The sequence below is a fragment of the Dinoponera quadriceps genome, unplaced genomic scaffold (genome assembly GCF_001313825.1).
Source record: "Dinoponera quadriceps isolate SergipeBrazil2010 unplaced genomic scaffold, ASM131382v1 scaffold74, whole genome shotgun sequence".
Taxonomy (NCBI): Eukaryota; Metazoa; Arthropoda; class Insecta; order Hymenoptera; family Formicidae; genus Dinoponera; species Dinoponera quadriceps.
This window is the reverse complement of record NW_014554180.1, coordinates 101,574-108,000: the sequence shown is the minus strand read 5'-3', so window position 1 is coordinate 108,000 and position 6,427 is coordinate 101,574. Positions and strand designations below refer to the sequence as shown.

Genomic DNA, 6,427 nt, shown 5'->3' with positions numbered 1-6,427 from the left:
ACGACTATCCAAGGTCAAACCAATGACACCATCTTATGTGCCCCTCGATATCACGAAACTTTTGTCTGAAACATTTTTCTTTAAAATGTCGCGTTTACGAAAAAATCAGGTGAGACGGGTGGTCTGGGACACCCTGTATAATTACTTGATCTCCGGATGCAGCTCATCCTAAAAAAGGCGAACTGTTAATGAGAAGTTTACGAAACTTCAAAAACAAATTCGTGAAAGACGCGGCGCTAACTCGGAATCCCAAATTAAGGTATTTATAAATGCCAATCGCTGAAACCGAAGAATTGTAAAAATAATTAATTTTGGTGATTATTCGTCAACCTATTTCGTTCTTTGGTCATTATTTTACCTGTTTTAGAAAACAGCGTTTCAGAAGGAAATTGAAATCCTAAATAATGACTGATTACGTTAACACGGTAACGTTAATCCAGTTTAGTAATTAGTGAGCTTTTGCATCCTATTGGTATATTTTTTTAGATCTGAAAATATATTTCACATGCAAGAATTCACTAACTGTGACTGTTACTAAATCGGATTAATGTCGCCGTATAAATGTAGTCACTGATACTGAATTGCTAAGGCTTTTAGATGAAGCATTAGGGGACAATTAAATCGAACAAATAATCGCCATCACAGGCTGTCAATGTAGACGTATCGAAGTTCGATATTCAAGGATTGCTAATCGATATAAAAAAAATATCTATACAAAATTATATATTGGAATTACAATATCGATACTGTATCGCCCATCTCTAGTGTAAGGTCACGCCATCTTGCATAAAATGAAATTTCTTTATTAATCCTCGTTTCTATCCTCGTTATAATTTGATGACGTTTCTCACAATCTTTCGAAGAGTTTCTCGCTTCAAATCCATAACCTCAGCAACTTTCGGAATCGAGGAATTTAGGTTTTCTTCGAAATATGCTCTGCCGTCATCCATTATTTCGTTCGTTGCAACTGTATGAGATGGGCCGAACAAATCTTGTCTACGTTTCAAAATACCATACATACTAAAATTATCAATAATTCTGCGAGAAAATGTCAAGAAATGAATAAAATCTTAGATTGCCAGCATAATATGTAAGTTATGTTATAGCGCGATTCCAAAAAGGAAGCACTTCTGAGTATAGTTTCGCTTGAAACTTTTTAGATCCATATTTAGTACGAAATTCACGATACTTCAGTGTAGTTTGAGCTTGTACTGTAGAAGCACTCGATAAGAAGCACTCTTTCTTCAATGCTTAGAGCATCATTTCTGACGCTGGTAAACCGGTTTGTATTGTCATCTGAAAAATTCTAAGAATCCGTGAGAATGCCATCTATGGTGCTTGGAACTAGTTTATTCGGCAATACGTGGGCCGAACCTGATGGATAAGCATTCGTTTGAAAGAGGACGCTTTGCTTTTTTAAGTGCGAGTCTGGTGCACGTTTCATGCAAACAGAGCAGACGATGTTGGATAGTACGATCGCGAAGATGGACAAACAAAAGCTTAATTTGCGCAACATTATGTTTTTTTGCTTTCGGAAAGGAAATATTGCGACGGAAGACTACTCGTGAAATTTACGACGTTTACGGGAAGGGTGCTATATTAAATCAGTCAGTCGATGGTTCGTGCGATTTCGTAATGGTGATTTCAAGCTCGAAGATGCTCCACGGTTTGTGAAACCTTCCAGGCCACTCGAGGAAACCGCCTGAAACAAACAATCGATAGAAACATTTGCAGAAGTGTGCTGGAATTCTTACAAGACCTCAACTTCCCAAGAGCACGCTGCATGACTATTTGAGACGTATGAATTGTGTAAGTCGCCTCGATGTCTGGGTTCCTTATACATTGACTGAGCGCAACGTCCTTGCTCATGTTGACGCGTGTGACACGCTGTTAAGAAAAACATTTCAAGGAACCTTTTTTGAAGCGGTTGATTATCAACAATGAAAAATGATTACTTTATCATAGTGTGACAAGGGAAAGATCACGGAGAAAATCTGTGAACTGAACCTCCACAAACGACTTCAAATGAGAGAGAAGGAAGAGGGACTGTATCCAAGGAAAGTCATGCATCTGGTGGAGTTGCAAGGATGTTGTCTACTTTGAGCTTCCGAAGAACCACACGACTGATTCTGACAAATTTTGCGCCCAATTAGCTGATCTGAAACAAGCTTGTACCACAAAACATCCAGAACTGGTAAATAGAAAAGACGTCTTTCAGCATGATAACGTGAGACCATATATTTCATTGTCGGGGAGCAGAAGATTCATTGAGTATAGATAGGACGTCTTGCTCCACTCTCCATATTCACTAACTATTGTTCCTTCTGATTTGTTCCGGTCATTGCAACACTCCTTGAGGGATAAAGAATTCAATTAATTGGAAAAGGTCAAAAGCCACATGACTACATCCTTCAAAGGAAAGCCGAAATCATTCTACGAGCGTGGAATTTCCTCTTTGCGAGAGATGACAAAAAGTGATAGGTCAAAATGGACGATACATCATAGATTAATTGTTGATGGAACAGTGTCAATAAATTTTTGTTTCAGTGTCTCAAAAGTTTTCAGAACTTTTCGAATGTCTAACACAATAGCTCAAATGAAATTGGCAGATCTCAGATAGCGGAACTTAATTAGTTAAATGACTACCGAAATCGCAAAAAGAAAATACAACCGTTTATTTTAGACACAATTCCAATGGTCACATTGTATATTTTCATATTTAAAAAAATGTTTATTTATTACTATGTTTTTTCGCATCATTCTTAGAATATCGTTAATGATTTTGCGTGAAATCTCCTTAATTATGTGGCATTTAATTGATTTAATTCATTTCGTATTTGAAAAACATGTTTACTACTGATCAAACTTGAAGTATTGTGAACTCGAGTATTCTGGATCTTGAGGCCTTATGTATTACACTATTTCTACGTTCTAGCTATATCTCGTATTGTCTAACAAGGGAATGATTAGATTTGTCACAATTTCGCTGACATTTTAATATGTTATGATATAAAGCCTCATTATAATAAATAGGCAAGTGACACGGTGCAACTCTCAAGCATTCGCGAGAAATTTGCATGTCAAGTTCCTCGCGTGCCATAAGTGCTGCTTACGAAGAGAAGTTTAGTAAGTAGCGAGCGTGGCAGAGCAAAAATCTGAAATGCATGTTACGCATTTGAGTCCACTTTTTTCCAACATTTTTTTCATTTTTATAAAATGTTCATGCAAATGACGACTAGACATAAATTAACATAAGACGCCCAATAATTAACGATTAATCATAATTTGTGTTTAATATTTCGTACTAATATATTTATACGCCTGCAATCGTTGTTATAATTTTAACTAGCAATTGTAATAAAAATTTCAAAATGTTTTTAAAATTGTAAAAGAAATTTTGCTTATTTTTAATATTATCAGGTCATCAAGGATGAAATTTGTAGAAAAAAAGTCAAAGTTGGTTGATAATATACAAATATAAGGTATTCTTTTATTCATCAAAGTATGCACCCATATTGTCTATACACTTTTGCTATTTAAGCGGCAGGTTGTTCAGGCCGGTCGTATAAAACCCTGGCGGACGAAAGTCAATGAATTCCTGAAAAGTCAGTTTTACAGCATTGTCGGAATTAAATTGTTTTCCTATTAAAAAGTTGTCCAAATTGCGGAAGAAGTCGTAGTCAGTGGGGGCTAGGTCTGGTGAGTATGGAGGATGATGAAGAAGTTCCAACTCCAATTCCGGTAGTTTTGCCACAGTCATTTGTGCAGTGTGTGGTCTAGCGTTATCATGCAATAAAATAGGAGTCGATATGTTGACCAATCTAGGCTGTTTTTCCTTAAGTTTTGCATCATTTCGTCCAGTTGGTTGCAGTATATTTCTGCTGTGATCGATGAGCCAGGTTTCATGAAATTATAATAGATCACACCTGCTCTAGACCACCAAACACTCACCATCAGCTTCTTTTCATGAATATTGCGCTTTGGAGTGTGTTTTGGTGATTCATCCTTGTCCAACCACTGTGCTGAATGTTTGCGATTGTCATATTGGATCCATTTCTCATCATAAGTGACAATTCGATTAAAAAATGGATCAGATTTGTGACGAGAAAGCAACATCAAGCAAGCTTCCAAACGCTTTTGTTTCTGTTTTTNTGTGATCGATGAGCCAGGTTTCATGAAATCATAATGGATCACACCTGCGCTAGACCACCAAACACTCACCATCAGCTTCTTTTCATGAATATTGCGCTTTGGAGTGTGTTTTGGTGATTCATCCTTGTCCAACCACTGTGCTGAATGTTTGCGATTGTCATATTGGATCCATTTCTCATCATAAGTGACAATTCGATTAAAAAATGGATCAGATTTGTGACGAGAAAGCAACATCAAGCAAGCTTCCAAACGCTTTTGTTTCTGTTTTTCATTCAATTCATGTGGAACCCACTTATCCAACTTTTTCACTTTACCGATTTGAGCTAAATGAGTTAATATCATTTGTTTGCTAACACCAAACTTCAACGATAATTCATAGGCACTCTGATATGGGTCAGACTCAACGGTGACCTTTAGTTCGTCATTATTGACCTTTGATTCCGGGCGACTGCGTGGCTCATTTGTGAGGTCAAAGTTACCTGTACGAAATTTGGCGAACCAATTTGATACTGTCTGCTACGTAATAACATTAGAACCAAATATACTATTAATGTTTCGCGCGGTCTGCGATGCCGTAATTCCACGTAAGAACTCATACTTCATAATAGTGCGAATTTCCGACCGTTCCATTTTCAACAAAATTAATTTTTAAAAAAAGGTTTTAATATTTTTTAAAGCTTACAATGATTTTTCTGTGATGATCTTTAAACAGGCGAGATATGTAACTTTCCAACAAAAAAAGCAGAACGGTGATATATTAAGCCAATGTCAAATAATAAGCTGTTACAATTGGCAATATTATTAATTATAAATTTCATCTTTGCCAACCTAATATATAAGCAAACAGAACTTCCCTACTGCTGTAGAACTTTTCTCGTTATTAGAGATTCGAATATTTCGCAAGTGTGCAAAATTTACTCGTGCAAAACACAGTAGAATGATGTTACGAAAATGTACTAAGGAAAACATCAGGCGTTATTAATTAATTTCATCTGACCTCATAATTAGTAGCGTAAGGATAATATAAGAAAAAATTCTAAAAGATTTATCTCCTGAGGCTAAAGATTATTATTAGAATAAAAGCCTCATTCGAGTAACGCTCATTAACATAGATTATTAACAAAGATAAAAATGTCTAAAGATGGATATTTAAACACATTAAATACAAAAAGAAGTAAATAAAAAAGAATCAAGAGAAAAAGCAAGAAAAAGATACATAAAATATAAAACCATAAAAAAAATAAAAATAGAAATTTTCCAAAAATATAAATATTATAAAAACATAAAATATTTATATACAAAAAAGATAAAACGATAAAGAATAATTTAAAATTCTGTCACGACTGATATTTTCGCGATAAAAGAACTTAACTATCCCTTTATTGATCTCGGTGATATATGTGGTAGAAGAGGACTTTCACTTTTTAAAATTGGGTTTTCTGCTTTAAACATCATATACGCACGAGAAGTCATCCCCTTGACATCCCCCAGCTCTATAAATTTACAAATTGCTGAGCAATATATGCTAATATATAATCAAAAATATGATCGGAATGCAATGATATTGTGGAGATATGAGAAGAAAAATAAAATATTTTGGATCTTCAGATCCTTACAAGCGACAAAAAATTAAAATTTAGATTTTACATATGTAATTAGAGATCCCTAAAATCTGTATATACTTTGTGTAGAACAGGAATATTCAATATCTTATAGTTTCTATATTTCAGACAATCCCCATTTTTGAATGAATATTAAAAAAAAATAGCTCGTACAGCTATAGAGAAATTTATAACGAATAAATTAAAAGAAAATATTAAAATCGGTTAAAAGTTACGCCGTCTAGCGATTTTTGTTCACCTAGAACATCTTTCCGCCCACTGTGCAGTGGATTGAACTAAAATAAAAATAACCGCGAGCGCGGCTCTTTACTTTCGAATTACTCGTCGTCCCGAGATGGTCATATTATTATAAATAAGACAAGCACTCCTCTGGAGCCACGGCTAAGTCGAAGAGAGCTAGTCGATTACGATACGTGCCAGAGCTTGTACACAATTTATTAAGAATGAAGCATTTTAAAAGCTACATCGGCACCCGACTCAGACCAGATTACTCACGTCTTCTTACAAATTTATCAAAAATAGAATTATATTATAAAAGGAACTGTAAACATAACAGTATATAAGTTGTAAACTTATATTTATATTATTTGTTAAATTCTGGAAAGGTAAGTTATGATTTTCATGTTATTTACTTCATATGAATAAGATTTACA

The 6,427-nt window shown here is 34.8% G+C and overlaps 1 pseudogene; it reads right to left on the bottom strand.

Annotated features, from left to right (window-relative positions):
• Positions 1–3,490: 3,490 nt before the first annotated feature.
• Positions 3,491–4,782, bottom strand: LOC106740721 (annotated as a pseudogene).
• Positions 4,783–6,427: the final 1,645 nt, after the last annotated feature.